We start from the raw sequence: 17,930 nt of genomic DNA on the forward strand, positions 1-17,930 counted from the left end.
TGTTGGAGCAATATTTGGAATGTGTCCCTGTTTTTGGGCCTTTGCTCCACATTTTTTATTACTTAGTCCGGATGTGTTGCTGTAAGAGGTTGTGGGGTATGGGCAGTGATTATCCTGCTGTGAGTATGTGTGTGGCTTGCAAGGTGCTACAGTGACATTATTACCTACTAGCTACCAACTAGCATGGCTGTTTCTGTTCACACACTACTATTATAGAAATCCACTACATTTGACAGTAAATACACATGACATGCTTTGTGTACTACACATCCTATATTCCCTTTACATTCATTCCTACTATTACATGATATATTTATTGTAGCACAATGTTCTTATATAACAGTCGTGGCTTAGTGGTGAGTTATGCAGACTATTGTTTCCAAGGTCCTGGGTTCAGGACTGACAGTGGGATTTTATTTTGCTTTTGAGCAGACTACAGGCCTTGTCATTCAGAGTGACTAAGGCACTTTTAAGCAGTTGTAACCGGGTTAGCGCTGGTTTGCGCAGAGCTCACGCATGCACACTAGTGTTCAGCTCCCTGCACACCCACTTATAACTGTTTAAAAGTGCTTACTCTTGCGCACACCAGCGCTAATTTCTTTGAATGAAATGAAAATGGGGAGACACCAAAGTGGTGAAAAAGGGGTCACAAAAAGGGTAAGACAGTAGGGAAACAAGCTCGGATTTTGCAGGAGGGATGTAGGTAAGGCCCATAGCTGCCCATTTCTTCATCAGCAACAGCTGTGCATATGTTTGTAATTTGGTGTGACATTTGAAACCTTCCACCCCTGAGAGAGGTGTAAGGACAACAATAATACTTGTTGTACAGCCAATTGTAATTGACAGTTTCCATGTCCAGCAGACATGTGTGCGAAATGGGCAGCTATGTATGGGGCATAATTTTTTTGTGGGTACAGAGTGCCTTTTTTTTTTTTCAGGTGAGAGTGGTATGTCAGGTACAGGAAGTCAGTATAGCTGGGGAGTTAGGTTGGGTAGGTTAACAAACAAGACAAACAAGACGCATACAGGGGAGGTGTATGACACATGTGGGGGGGGTTACACAATTGACAGGGATGGATGTTTGGATATCTAGAGCCCATGAACCCACAGATGGCAACAGTGGAACTGATATCCCCACCCATGGGCAGTTGCCACTGTGCCTTCACTTCCCAGGACGGGGCTGTGCTGGGGGCTGTGTAGGCCGGGCAGCAGGCACACCCATTAGTTGTGCCACCCGTGCCTCAAGCTGGTATAGGGGCCCAAGAACAGCATCCTGGATCTCCCTACGCACCACAGTGCGGACGTTATGAAGGGTGAGTGGATGTTCTCCTCCGGCCACACTTGCAGAGGGGGGGCGAGCCCCATCCCCTGCAGCGCTTCCACCCACAGGTTGCACAGGGCCACCGGAGGAGGGTCCGGCCTGGGCACTACTGCCAGGTGCACTCACCAGCTGAGGAGGGAAAGGTGGGTCCGCTGGAACCCGCCTTCCCTGTCGTCCTATGTTTTGCATTATGTCATGACAGTTTGGGTTAGTAATGTACAATACCATTCACAATTAGTTGTAACAGCATGCATTAGTATTCCCATTAACCAAACACCCAGTTATTCAAACCAATGAACAGCAAGCATAACACATGCATATTTTGAACAGCAATACACAGTCCAACAACATGCAGGGTTGATTGATGGCAACAGGCCATCAGGTTTGGATGTATGAACAGGACAGATGCATCAACGTACATGCAAATATGTATGAACCAACAGGACAAAGGTCCAGGGGTGTTAATTGTGATTGCTCATACCAATTTCACGTGGAATGGATTATATGTGGTTATAGGGTAGGGTGAAGAAAACATAATTAACACCTTCAAATACCAATACATATGCTGTACATTTCTAATAGCTGCAGATATATACACACTACAGTTCTGCCTACAGTTTCCTGTGTGATAACTACTTCAAGTTGGTGATAGGAATGTTACTGCTACATCAATATACATTTTCATTTTTATTCATACACATTCATATTTGGCTCTGTTCAGCTACATCATCCTGCTACATTTGCTTCATATAGCTATAGACAACTGTGGATGTTTGGTATTTCAGACAACCATACTATCTGCATATTGCAGACTGAGAGCAACATATCCAGATTTTGGGATACACATTCTAGCTGCAGTACCATTTTCAACACATGTTACTGTTTGGTTCTGCCTGTCACATTCATTTCATTCTGTACTGACTGCAGTATACTTTATTCAGGAGTTATTACTACTTTATTGGTGGATTCATAACTCTTTCTCACACTCTCTCACTTGTTTTATTTTTACAATTCAGGATGGTACTTAATTCTAGGCTTTATTCACATGTTTTACCTGCAGTTATAACAATCCTTTCCAACAGTCTCACTTCTGTCATGTTTCTGTATTTCAACAGGGATATATTTCACACATGTGTTTTACTCAGCTTCTGCAGCTGTACTTTTCATCCTGCTGCAGGTTATCTACTATTGTATTACTGGTGGGACATCCTTATTTCAGACTTGTTTCATTTTTATGTTTGGATTACAGGCTGCATCACACTTTTGTAATCAAGCAATACTTGCAAACCCTCTTACACTGTTACTTGCACATTTTATTAATTAGTGACTACACTGCACTCGTTTGCTAACTGTCATACTTTTATATTTATTTACAGTTACAGGGAGAGAATTACTGACCTGCCTGGTGGTGCAACCATGCCAGCCTATCACAATAGGCTCTACGGTTTGCAGAATGGACACCTGCAGCTGTAATATAAATAAAGTAATATTGGAATACACATCTCCATAATATCAGCTAGGTTAATTTCTTACATAAATAATTACATGTAACTTACTCAGTAGTGGCGCGTTGGGCATTTGCCGGGCCTCCTGGATCCAATGGTTCAGTTGGTCCTGCTTCCGTCTCTTCAGGTCCGCATGGTGGTGATGGACCTGCTCACCAGTCCTTGGTATCCCTGTGGCACTGGTGAGATCATGAGCAACCCGGTCCCATGCCTCAGCCCTATATGCTCCCCACAGGACCTGGCCCTGCATGAGTTGGGCCTCATGATTGTGGACAAGGAGCCAAACCATATATTTGGACTCCTCAATGCCCCACCTCTGTGCTCGGAAGCAACTACCCTCACCTACACCTGACATTCTGGCTGCAAGTCGGTTCTACAATCGGTTATGCTGTGTATTCCCACCTATGGAGCTTATATATATGCCGTTTTTCCCGCACTTATCTGTGATTGGCCATTTTGGAATTGTATCAGCTTCACAAAACCTGATTTGTCATGCTCCTCTTTCTAGTCATTCCTATATATATGCTATTACTGCATTTCTAAGTGTAACTGTCATGGCTTAGTGGTTTAGTACCTTGACTATGGTGCATGGTATCCTGGGTTCGAACCTGGCCTCTGCTTTTTATATTTTTTGACTGTCTACACAGGCTAGGAGGTGTGTCTGTGTAAAGGCAGTTTTTTTACAGCTTGCTCAACGTTACCCGTCGGTTAGCTTGTTGGTGCGGTGCACAGCTCCGCGCAAACGGGTTACGCTGGTTTACGTGTCATTTGGCTGTCAGCAAGCATATTACACTCAGCTCAGCTATGGGCACACAGTTTCAGTGTTTTAAACCACTGTTCACCTACGGGCAATCATTTTACACCTGTTAAACCACTGCTCACCTACTGGCACTCATTTTATACCTGTTAAAACACTACACCTACAGGCAGATGTACTCAACTTGTTAGACTGTAGCTCAGCTATAGGCACATCTGACATTTTTTTTTATTATCTCACATTTCTTCAAAATACATGGCCCATTTCATTACATTTTACATAAAATATAATTTTATATGTAGAGTCCTTCTGCCAAAAGTGAACCACACCACACGTCTCCAATAACGAAAATAGTATAAAACAAGCAAAATGAGATGCAGAAGGCTGTAAAATCCAGTAGAAAAGGCCTTTACTTAGTGCAACAACACAAGCGTTTTCACAAATATGCTTCATCAGGTGTATACAAGGTGTATACAAGCACTACTAACACACCTACCTTTATATCAAAAAATCGCATGGCAAATAGTCACATGGATAAAACACTTGTGTTTTAAAAAACATATAAATAACACATAAACTTTATTAATTCCATAAACTAATATTATGAAATAAAAATATATAAATCTAAATATATAAAAAAAATGTATTTATGTAAAAAATACTTCATATAGCTTGTTAAAAGATATATTAAACATTAATTCCTATCTTTTCAAGGGTCTCTTCCTGAGTCTGGGTCTTAAAGGGATACATTCATTCAAGCCATTGCCATCAATGCTCCTAAGTCTGGTAATCCAAATGGCTTCCAAATTCTCTGTATTATTGCTGACATCACCTTGTCTAGCATTCTCATGGGTCATCCCTATAACCCTAAATTTAAACATGTGACTTGCATCAGTATCTAAAACATGTCTGGCTAGGGCGTTGTTTCTATTCCCTTTCCTCATATTATAACAATGCTCCCTAATGCGTTCTTTCAAACACCTATCTGTCTTGCCCACATAGAACTCCTTCATGATCTAGTGTTGAACAACAGTTTTTTAACTTTTGAGGGAGAATTTTACAGGCAAAACCAAGGAGTGGAAATGGGCGCACCATGCGCTCCACTATTTGCCAACACAGTCATGCTGTGATGGGAATTACATAAACTTTTTCAGACACCTCTGTTTAAAAATTGCCATGCATATTACAGGTACTTGGATGATTTGTTTTTTTATTTGGACAGGTACGTGTGAACAGTTAGACATGTTTGTGGAGTACATGCAAAGGAGTACTGACTTTTTGGAATTTTCCCATATAGTCAGTAATGAGACTATTAATTAATTACCTTGACATAAATTTGTCTAAAGGTTTTGATGGTATGTTGATCACTAACATTTATAGGAAACCAACACATCGTAATACATATCTGCATTTTATGAGTTGTCACCCTATGCATGAGAATAAAAATGTATTGTTAGGAGTCAATTGATTTGAACATCAAGACTAACATCAGACAATTCAGAATGTTTATGAGAATTTAGTTTATTGAAAGAAATGTTTAGTGAACAGGGGTATCCAACTGATCTTTTAGATAAGATAGCCACACAAGTATGGGCAGGAAGACAAAACAGGTTTGCACACATTATTAAATATGGGCTTACAAATCAAACACATACTACAGAGATGGCTGAACATCATGGTATTCCCCCCACAGGCAATATGGTTATGCATTACACAACAGACTCAAGGGGAAATTGAAAGAATTATTAGTAAAAATTGGATATTGTTAAAAGCAGGCTGTGATATTTGCCATTTATTTAACACCTGACCAACATTTTCATATAGGAACAAGCTACATTTTAAAGGTATGTTGGAGAAAACAGGTCATACAAAAGGTACCCCAGTGACTAGGAAATGTGAACACTGTTCTTAGTCTAGTTTATTAACATTAATAGGAATGGTGATGCATTGAAAAATGTAAAATTTTGGGATGAAAGCTTGGTGTTGAACTGCAATGCACAAAGAATTATTGATTTAGCTACATGTTGCACATGTAATGCATTTTATACTGGAAAAACTAATAATTCACTTAAGCAACGTATTTATCAGCACTTGTACAGCATTAAAAAAATGATAGTAAAAGCGCATTAGCTAGACACTATCTACTGTTCAGGTTTTAAAAAGTTTGTGTTTTTGATTTTAGAACAACTTCCATTAGAATATGTAGGTGGGGATTGGGAAAACAAAGTGCTACATAAAGAAATGATGTGGCAGCTTAGGTTTGATGCTATGAATCCACCAGGATTAAATGATAACATTTCTGTATCTAGCAAATTAAAAAGAAGAGCTTTACAAGTTTAATATTGTTTATTATTTTATTATGTAAAATTAAGTTTTGTTTTTCACATTTTAAGAAAAAGTATGTTTTGACGAGTTTTTAATTGATTATGGACATCCATTGGTTGTGGGGGTGTATGTAATGAGGTATGTTTTTTAAGCAGTTGATTTATGAACATGCTTCTGAAGATGTCTGTTGGCTCAGATGAAAGCGCTTAACCTATTTTTCATTTCCGTGGATTATTAAACTTCATGCCTTCTTGATGGACTGACTGGCTTTGTTATTTTTTCTAGGTTTTAAGTTTCTTAGCTGAGCACTAATTTGGTGGCAGGGGAAAGTGTAGTTAGACAGCATAGGATGGTGGTTTGTAGGATGACATTGGTGATCAAGAAGAGGAGGATGAGTGTGAGGGCAGCACCAATGATCAAATGGTGGAAAGTGAAAAAGGGTAATTGTGAGGTGATGTTCAGGGAAGACAGGCAATGGGTGGCAGTGAAGAGTTACCGAATAGCTGGGTAACTACAGCAGAGCTAGTAAGAGAGATGGCTAGAAAGGTGCTTGGTTTGACATCTGGAAAGAGGACGGAGGACAAGGAGACCTGGTGGTGGAATGAAGAAGTACAGGATAGTATACAGAGAAAGAGGTTGGCAAAGAAGTGGGATTGTCAGAAAGATGAAGAAAGTAGACAAGAGAATAAGGAGATGAGGTGCATGGCAAAGAGAGAGGCAGCAAAGGCTAAGGATAAGGCATATGAAGAGTTGTATAAAAGGTTGGACACTAAGGAGGGAGAAAAGGATCTGTACCGATTGGCTAGACAGAAGGACCGAGCTAGTAAAGACATGCAGCACGTAAGGGTGATAAAGGATAATGAGGGAAATGTACTCACAAGTGAGGAGAGTGTGTTGAGCAGATGGAAGGAGTACTTTGAGGGGCTGATGAATGAAGAGAATGAGAGGGAGAGAAGGTTGGATGATGTGCGAATAGTGAATCATGAAATGCCGTGGAATAGCAAGAAGGAAGTAAGGTTAGCTATGAACAGGATGAAGAACGGATAGGTTGTTGGTCCAGATGGCATACCTGTGGAAGCATGGAGGTGTTTAGGTGAAATAGCAGTGGAGTTTTTAATTAGATTGTTTAATGAAATCTTGGAAAGTGAGAGGATGCCTGAGGAATGGAGTAAAAGTGTTTTGGTTCCGATTTTTAAGAATAAGGGTGATGTGCAGAGCTGTAGTTACTACAGAGGGATTAAACTGATCAGTCACAGCATGAAGTTATGGAAAAGAGCAGTGGAAGCTAGGTTAAGAAGGGAGGTGATGATTAGTGATCAGCAGTATGGTTTCATGCCAGGAAAGAGCACTACAGATGTGATGCTTGCTCTGAGAGTGTTGATGGAGAAGTACAGAGAAGTTCAGAAGGAGTTGCATTGTGTCTTTGTGGATTTAGAGAAAGCATATGACAGGTGCCTAGAGAGGAGTTGTGGTATTGTATGAGGAAGTTGGGAGTGTCAGAGAAGTATGAAAGAGTGGTACAAGATATGTACGAGGGTAGTGTGACAGCAGTGAGGTCTGTGGTGGGAGTGATGGATGCATTTAAAGTGGAGGTGGGATTACATCAAGGATCAGCTCTGAGCCCTTTCTTATTTGCAATGGTGGTGGACAGGCTGACAGATGAGATCAAACAGAAGTGCCCACGGACTATGATGTATGCAGATAACATTGTGATCTGTAGTGAGAGTAGGGAACAGGTGGAGGAGACTCTGGAGAGGTGGAGATATGCTCTAGAGAGAAGAGGAATGAAGGTCAGCAGGACTAAGACAGAATATATGTGTGTGAATAAGAGGGTGGATGTAGGAATGGTAAGGATGCAGGGAGTAGAGGTGGTAAAGGTGGATGAGTTTAAATACTTGGGATCAACAGTTCAGAGTAATGGTGAGTGTGAAAGAGTGGTGAAGAAGACAGTACAGGCAGGATGGAGTGGGTGGAGAAGAGTGTCAGGAGTGATTTGTGACAGAGGAGTACCAGTAAGAGTGATAGGGAAGGTCTACAAGAGGGTAGTGAGACAAGCTATGTTATATGGGTTGGAGACAGTGGCATTGACAAAAAGGCAGGAGTCAGAGCTTGATGTGGCAGAGCTGAAGATGTTAAGATTTGCACTGGGTGTGATGAGGATGGACAGGATTAGGAATAAGTATATTAGAGGGTCAGCCCAGGTTGGAAGGTTTGGAGAAAAAGCCAGAGAGGCAAGATTACGTTGGTTTGGACATGTGCTAAGGAAGGATGCAGAGTATATTGAGAAAAAGATGCTAAGGATGAAGCTGCCAGGTAACAGGAAATGGGGAAGGCCTAAGATAAGATTTATGGATGTGGTGACAGAGGATATGCAGGTGGTTGTTGCGACAGAGCAAGATGCAGAGGACAGGAAGAAATGGAAACAGTTGATCTGCTGTGGCGACCCCTAATGGGAGCAGTCGAAAGAAGAAGAAGAAGCCAAGCACTCATTGGATTTATTTTTTTAAACATCTTTGACGTCATTATCCCGGGCATGCTCACACGGATTTACAGGGAACAGTAACATAATAGTAATTCAACAGCAGCAGCAACAGAGAAGAAAGTCTTGTAACAGAGGACCAGAATTAAGAATAGAATATGAACAATCAGATTTAGTCAAAATATTGGAAAGGAGCTACACATCACTGGCTGCACAACAGTGAGCAGTACAATATCACTGTTTCTTTGACAAGGAAGTTGTTTCAATTGTGTAGTACACACGCTGTCCATGATCTGTATCACAGTCTATCTGTATAGATATGGTAAACCAGCCAGTACTCATTGCACATGCCACAACAGCAGTCAAAGCATGGCATGGCCCAAATAACCATTTAACTGCCATGCAAACACAACCTGTGGTGATATATCATTGTCCAACATAAAAATGGGTAAGAATAACTAGATACAATGATGCTTGTGCAACATCAGTATATTCATATAATGCTGCCTTTTCAGGAACTGAGCAGCAGACTATGTGACTCTATGGATTAATGGAATGTAGATGAACCACAAACACCACAGTGGAAGTCTTAACACCACTGTAACACTCCAGCTATGCTAACTTATTACATCAGATGTATTTGCTATTAGAAATCTCTTTGTGATAAAAGGGATGATGGAGGCTTCTCCCACTGTAAATGTAAACATTATAACTGGGGTGGATGCCATTCATACATTACAGTATAAGGCTCAACAGTGCTGATAGGCACAGAATGTGGACGTTGAGCACATGAGCATTTGACAACAGAGAATACAAGATATTGTACAGGATGAATGATCTTTGGTAGAAGTGTCACTACCATTATGAGCTATGTTAGTATGTGAAGAAATTTCATCATGCTATTACTGCAAGGGATATGTGTACCTGTAATTGCTGTACCAAGTCAACAATATACAGGATGTTGTCTCATTCCCTCATGCCAAAGGATAACACTTCCTACATATGTTATATAAGGAAAATGTGATCACGTGTCATCATTACTCTGAATAAAATCATTGCTATGTGAGAAACTATCATAACTTTTTGTAAGAGGAATCAACATTTATACATATACACAGCATATGATTTTGACAACAGTGTTAGTGACATGTACGGTTACAATAAAACTGATACAAGATGGTCTGAGCAGTAATGGTTAGATTTAAACTAACTATCCAAAAACACAAGCTAAACATTAGGGCCTGAATTGTTGGCACCACATGACGTATTGAGGTACAACTGGGACAGTGCATATTTCAATGAATGACATCACCACTGTTTATTAGCTGGATGTTTATATTAAAAAGTGGTTGCACATCATACATGTATTTGAAGAGTACTTTACACAGTATGAGAATAAAAGACCTACTCACAGCTGTCCACAAACATCCTTCATATGTAGTTAAACAATATACAAAGCACATTATCAAATTCACAAAACACAGAACAACTAGCACTCCAGCTGTGAGATACTGCAGTTATGGTAGCAATGTGTGACCAAAAAGTGATTTTTCCCCAGGAATGTTCGCATTTGCTAGTGTAATATTTTGACAACACTATAAATCCATTTGATATGTAGATGTGTACATAAAGGTGGTTTTGAGGTGGCCAGTGGTATATGACAGTAATCAGAATCAAATTATTTAAGGAGTAATGAACTCAAACCACCTATCTGGCCCCTTACACCATCTACACAGCACATTATCAGCAGCCAGCAACACAAGGGAATAGTTATTACAAGTGAGGCATATAGCATCTATGAAGGGATGACATCATCAGTGTATTGCCAAAGAGGTATATCTGGTAAAATCACTTTTACCACCATCTGGAGGCATAAAAGTTGCCACTGTTAATGTGTGTAAACCAATCCTGAATTCATTTAGAGTCACACGCACCTGTAGAATTTAAGCACTGCTGTATTCGAACATCCTATGTATCTATTTACACATTTTAGAGAATAGTGTAAGAAATGCAAGAACCACAGGAGAAGTCTGCATTTAAAGTGTAACAATTCACTTAAAAAGAATGACCTCATTAGTGTGTTGCACCAGGGGTGTAGCCCAAAAATAAAATTTTGTAATTGTATGCTCTTATTGCTGCTCCATATACCACCTGTCATTTGAAAAATGGAAATGTCCCATCTTTAAAAACTTTTGCATCCGTGTCCCTCTAAAAACATGGACTAGATATATTTTCAGTCTATTTTAAGTATTAAAGTAAACAGTTATAGACATAGTATGGCCTAAAAAAGACATTGTTTCTTTAATTAAGATATAAAAACATTACACAGTAGAGTACAGACCATATGCTGAGCTACTCTCTGGTGTTTTAAAGAAGTTGTGGTTGTAAAAGGTGGAATTAGTCGATGGTGGAGGCATCTCACAGTTTAAAATGTTTATCTAGAATACAAGTTGATTGAGCACATGCTCACCTAACTGTCGCACACACACACAGCTTTCCCATATTGAACACTAAACCTCCTGCCTATCCAGTTACACAATGTAGAAAGCATTGTATTAATCACAAGCACCACAGGAGAAGTCTGACACTTAAGTGGAGATAGTTCACTTTCATCAGGAGGACATCATCAGTGTGTTTCAAAGATGATGTTTCAGTAGAAAGTGGGATAAGGGAGCTGTGTGCACATTTAAATGCATTCTCTTCAATGGAAGTGGATACAACACCAACAGTTTTACACACACACACACACACACACACACACACACACACACACACACACACACACACACACACACACACACACACACACACATTTCTCATATTGAGCATCAAACCTCTTACTTATCTAGATACACAATGTAGAAAGCACTGTGTTAATCAGAGGCAGTGCAGGAGAAGTCTGACACTTAAGGGGAGAGAGTGTACTCTTGTCAGGATGTCCTTAGTGTGTTTCAGAGATGATGTTTCAGTAAAAAGTTGGATAAGGGAAGTGTGCAAATACTTAAATGTATTCTCCTCAGAGGAAGTAAATGCAGCAGCAAGTGTAACACACACATACACTTTTCCTAAGTTGGGCATCAAACCTCCTTCTTATGTAGTCACACAATCTAGAGAGCACACCACAGGAGAAGTCTGACTCATTAGGGGAGAGAGTGAATTTTTGTCAGGATGACCTCATCAGTGTGTTTCAGTAAAAAGTGAGATAAGTTAGCTGTGTGAAGAATTAAAAGTATTCTTTTCAGGGGCAGTGGGTACAGTACCAAGCATCCCACAGACATTCACACACACATAGGAACACATGCACAAGTTTCCCATGCTGGGCATTCAGCATCCTACCTATCTGTTTATTTACACAATCTAAAAAGCTCTGTATTAGATGCAAGTGGTACAAAAGAAGAAGAATGCCTTTAACAATGTGAAATAAGACATTCAAACTTTTTGAAAATTCACTGTGTGGAGCAGATGGTATTGTGCATCACAGATTGTTCAACAAATGTGTGTGTACACAGGACAATGTAACATCAATACAATTGTCACATGTAATTACATTAATCTCTTCTAAAATGTAGAGACTGTACTTCATGTACATTGTATTACTGTGAGAGCCATTGACATGTTTCACGTGTTGGGATCTCACAGGCATTCACTGTTGTACACCAGTGGATTACCAATTGAACTTTCCTGTGACTTCATGTTCAGATGTTTGCACACTTGTATTGTTTCATACTTATACTACGTGTATTGCTAAAACAAAAATGCAACTCATACATAGGACAATACACTACAGAACAACAAAGATGGATTTTGTGAGAATAAGTTAACCAAACTTGTAACACAGTTGAAAGTGTAACCACTGTGGAGCAGACATATATTAAATGACTGATTAACTGACTCATCATCATTCTGAAATCAAGATCACCTGCTGATAAACGTAATGCAGGCATACAACTGTTGTGTAACCTAAAACAATAATTATCTGATTTTCTTTTTTTTTTCTTGTACTCTTTAAGTGCCACACTTCCAAGCCAAACTCTGCTGCTGTTGGCAAAGTATCAGTGCATGTGTAATCATATATTGAAGTGTTGAACTTACAATGGGAATTAACAATACTTAATGTTGCTCTTTGCCGACGTTCGTGCAAAGATCAGTATAAGATAGGCTTCACAATAATGGGCATTCACATTAATTTAGCAGCAGGATAATTATGTGTTAAGGAAATGTGTAACCAACATTTACAATCACAAGAATCAAACAAAACATTCTGAAACATATTCTCATTCATTTGGATTTGAACCTTTAGAGCATTCCAAGAAAAACATTTATACCTGATTATTATCTCAACACAGAAGTCATGCTTCTGATAGTTAATATTTGGCAGCATATTTCAACAAATGTGAATGCGTGTATTTATCTACATTACCCAATTTACAAACGTAGTCTGTACAGCCAGCCTTCAACTTGTTGAAATGTACATTAAATGAAATAAATATAACTAAGCACTGTTTCAGAAAGTGCGACAAAGTAATACGGCTGAAGACAATAAAATCACAAGCTATTGCCATAATCTGTGTGTTTGCATTTAGCCTTATTTGCATTTGTTGCTTGCACCATACATTGTAGAAATGCAGAGATGGAAGAATAATATTACAGAAGGGAGAAGATACATTGACAGTGTGAGATGGAAGCAGGGACAAAGTAGCTTAAGGCAGAAGAAGGATAATGTTGAATGATAAAAATATGTCACCAAAAGGTACACATTAATTAGTGTACCAAAAACAGTCAGTAACACTTAGCTAATGGCTGCATCAGAACCATTGAAATTAGTCAAAAATCTGTCTATACATGTGAGATGAAAATAAAACAGTCCAAGTGCACACAGCAGGTCCTCACCAAGATAAAATTCTTCCTTTTATTCACCAGTAGATTAAGCGCTTTCATCAGTTTATAGCTAAAGACTTCATCAGAATCTACTCAAGCATACATAAAGATAACTTAAATAGTTACAAAACACACCAACTGACCAACTAATCATTACTTAAAAAGACATACTTAAAAATTGTTAAGCACAATGCATTCCTTCAATGAACCCCCTCCCCCCGTATGCTTGAGTAGATTCTGATTAAGTCTTTAGCTATAAGCTGAAGAAAGTGCTTAATCCACTGGTGAATAAAAGGAAGAATTTTATCATTGTGTGGACCTGCTGTGTATACTTGGACTGTTTTATTTTTATCTGGTTTTGTGTTTGGTTCCTGGTTATGCAGTCTGTTTCCTCACCTGTTTCTAGTGGAAACAGTGGGCCTCCACCATTAGCCCATTATGGAGGGGCTCCCATGGAAGTGGGACTACTGACTCAACTTATTCAACAACTGACCCAGCAAGTGGGGCAGTTAAATGCCAGGATTTTCCAGCTCGAGGGTCCAAATCATGGATCCAACAATATAAATTCTGGCACACCACCTGTTTTGCAGCGATTTTTTCAAGAACAAAATATTGAAGGGAATGAACAAGGTAATACTTCTTCCACTACTATGAATACATCCAGTTTAAACATCTCTGAATGTCTTATGAATGTGCCTAAATGTTTGTTATGAAGGGAACAATAACATTACTCTCGAACAAATGTTAGAATCATTTGAAACTAAGGTCATTCACTACAGGAAGACCTTCATTGAAAGTGGATATTTCAATGACTGCATAAAATTAAAATTAGTCCCTAAGGGGTTGAGAGTCTGGAAATTTCCTAATGGTTTAACCCGGCACTCCCCCATGTATAGTGAACTTCTTGGACTGTTCAACAAGCAGGGCTTTGAATTAATGCAAGCTATGATCAGGCACAACATTAAGGATATGGATGTTTTAATGAAAGACATTCTTGATCTGGAGAAACGGATCAAGAAGGATGTTTTATTTTCACATTGTGGGGATACATTTAACCAGATTTTGGTTAAAGCAGACCGGATTTCAAATGAAGTTAAAACGCAGAAGAGTAAAAAGTTCGAAAGGGATAGGCTAGAGTACAGTCAGGGGCATGCCTATCCCTTACCGGTGAACACCAATCGAGGGAGGAGCTACAATTATGATGAACAAAGAGGTGGGACCAATGACAACAGTAATGGCATCCATGAACAAGGGAACCAGGATATCCCTTTAGGCCAAGGCCCTGTGAGATGCTCAGAGAGGATTTGCAGTCGCAATGCAAACCAGAATGGACAGAGGCATGAATGGAGGTGAACAACCAACTATTATCGTTGAGGGCAGAGGCAATAGAACTAAGAGAAGGACTCTGTTTCCAGCTTACCCTAGATGACTCTGTGACAGCTGATAATAGCCCCAACATTATTTTAAATGGAAAAGGTGACTATAAACTGTATAATTGCACTGATAAATCATTTGGAGTTGAACATTGTGATATGCTAAGCAAAGGACTTAATTTTGTACCCACTGTAAAAACTAGCTTAGAATATTTAATTGTGGACTTTAAAATGTTTCTGAGAAAGTTAAATTTGGCATTGTTTTTTCATGACACGAATGGAGTGTATAATACATGTGAGCTAGACAAGAAAAGCACCTTTAATCCCCACCCCGCAAACGGCCATTTTTATTTTTGAAAAGATTTGTTAATATGACTTTAGAAAAAATGGTTGATGCTTTCCCTTCAGAAGTTAACTTTAATTTAACATAAAGTGAAAGGGGCTTACTTAAGGAACTTTGTTCAGATAGGAACATCAGGGTTATGAAGCCCGACAAGGACGAGGGGATTGTGGTGATGACAAGAACTGACTACGTTAACCGTATGAATTGTATGTTGTTAGAAGATATTATGTATGATGAAGCATCTATCAATTTAATTAATTTATCATATATCCAGATAGATTATTTGCTTAAAGATATGTTTGACCAAGGTGCAATTACTCCAGATGAATACAATTTCCTTAAGTGTGACTGTCCTGTTGTACCTTCTATTTTTGGACTTCCCAAGATCTACAAGGATTTTGTGGATCCCCCATTAAGGCTAATTGTTAATGCTTCTAAAGCTAAGATTCACCCGCTTGCTAGATTTATTGATATAAAAATCAAAAAATGTTTGAAAATGCACTCAGAATTATGTAAAGATTTTTGGGATTTCCTAAGAAAGGTTGTAAAACTGACATTTTTGGAAGATGTAAGATTTATAACTATTGATGTGGTAAACCTTTTTAATGTCATTCCCCACAATATTGGGATGTCATGGTTTCATGACTATATAGTTGCTAGTGGGATGTTTTCAAACAATGACATTTATGTATTAACTACACTTATGGAAACTTTTTTGAACTGCAATTTTGTGTATTTTGAAGGCCAATACTATCAGCAGAAATGTGGGGTAGCAATGAGGGCCTCTTGTGTCCCCATTTTTTCGAACATTGTTATGTTGGAGTTGGAAAGAAGGTACCTTAATGATTTATGTTACAAGCAATTCTGGAAAATGTATTGTCGCTTTTTGGATGACATATCCATTGCATGGAATGGGTCTGTCTATGAGATCAGTAACTTTATAGAGTACTGTAATCAAACAACAGCTTTCTTTAAATTCACTTACAACTGGCACTCTGACACCATTCACTATTTAGATGTTGAGTTAAAAAAGGACTATGTTAATAAAAGATACACTAGCAACATTTTCAGGAAACCAACATACTCTAATAGCTTGCTTCACTTTACCAATTGCCACCAGTATTATCAAAAGAAGGGACTGGTGAAGAGGCAATTTGTTAGATTGGCCTGTATGGTTTCTGAGGACAATGTTTTTCAACAAGAAAGTGAAAAATTAGTTAACATGCTTTTGGCATGTGGTTACCCCAGCCTAATGGTACAACAGATTTTTTTCTGAGGTACATACTAAGAGGAAGAATATGTTTTATAGACCCATTTTAAGAGAAAATAGTGACAGTTTTGGCCTGGGGAGCAATGAAGGGACTGAACATAAGGACAATTTTCATAAGGCTTTTGTTACCACCTTTTCTAATGACTATCTGGACATTTCAAACATTTTGAGAAAGAATCGGAATATTTTTAAATGTTTTGAGGAGATTCTGGAACATGTTGGGACAGAACCCAAGTTTGTATTTAGAAAGAGTAAGTCTATTAAGAATTTTCTTTGAGACTGGCAATAACATTTCCCTACCACTGAGCTTTAGGAAACATGGTACGTATAAATGTGGCTCTTGTCCACGATGCCCACACATTTTGCAAGGTTATAGTTTAATGGTCAACCACCAAATGATTAGACCCAATTTTCATTGTAATTGCAACACTAAAGGCATTGTTTATGTGGCTCAGTGTAGTTTGTGACCCAAATTTTATGTGGGTAAAACACAAAGACGCCTTAGGGACTGCATGTATGAACATTTCTTGGACATTAGACAACACAAAAAAACTAATGCTCTGGCAAAACATATAGAACAGTTTTCTGATCACAATTTTTTATTTTTTTGCAATAGAGCAGGTATGCCCAAACCCTTGGGGTGGGCCATGGAAAGATATGCTGGAGTTAAAAAAATTACTGTGGCAAATTAAGTTACAAGCACACATTTCCCCAGGGTTAAATGATTATTGTAGTATAAGTTGTGTTTTATAATGTAGGTCTTATTTGGTTTAGATTTAATTGGAATATTCTTATATTAAAAAGGAGGGGTTCATTGAAGGAATACATTGTGTTTAACAATTTTTTAAGTATGTCTTTTTAACTAACAATTGGTTAATTGGTCAGGTGATGTGTTTCGTAACTATTTACGTTATCTTTCTGTATGCTTGAGTAGATTCTGATGAAGTCTTTAGCTATAAGATGATGAAAGTGCTTAATCTACTGGTGAATAAAAGGAAGAATTTTATTTTGGTGTGGACCTGCTGTGTACACTTGGACTGTTTTATTTTTATCTGGTTTTGTGTTTGGTTCCTGGACATGTGAGATGAAGGTTGAGGTATGCTGCTCAAGATGCTAGTGTCTGAGAGAATGAAAATAAATTTCTGCCTTGTATTTGGACCTGAGTCAGCTTACCTCAAGCTTCCCTGGGACATGTTACTCTCTCCTGGTGCACCTCACAGTTTGCAGTGATATCCTCTGCAGCAGTACAGTACAAAAAGAAAAGAAATATATCTGAAAGCTTAATGCATACCTGTGTTGGCTAGCTAGATCATTAATGCCATGTTATAGACAGGTAATGGGTCAGTTTACTTCCACTACTGAGGGGTGTTCGCAGTCCTAAATTCAGCCTCCCTTCAGCTTAAGAGGTCTTGCTTGTGCTTCTTAAGGTCATTGTAGTGCTGGTGACATTGTTCCCCAGTGCAGTGAATGCCAGTTGCACTGGAGACAGCACTGGTTAACCTATTCCAAGCCTCAGCTTTATACTAAATTTAGCACCATTCTCAAACTCAACACCCGTGTCTGCAATAGTCAAGCCAACAAGCTGTCAGAATTGTCACCCATTTCTGATATTGTGGGTAACTGGTTGCACACAAAAATGCATACCCTTGCCAGCTGCATTTGCACAACTGAAAGCAGAT

This window comes from Protopterus annectens, chromosome 3.part1 (genome assembly GCF_019279795.1).
Source record: "Protopterus annectens isolate FY-2018-M chromosome 3.part1, PAN1.0, whole genome shotgun sequence".
NCBI classification, from domain to species: domain Eukaryota; kingdom Metazoa; phylum Chordata; order Ceratodontiformes; family Protopteridae; genus Protopterus; species Protopterus annectens.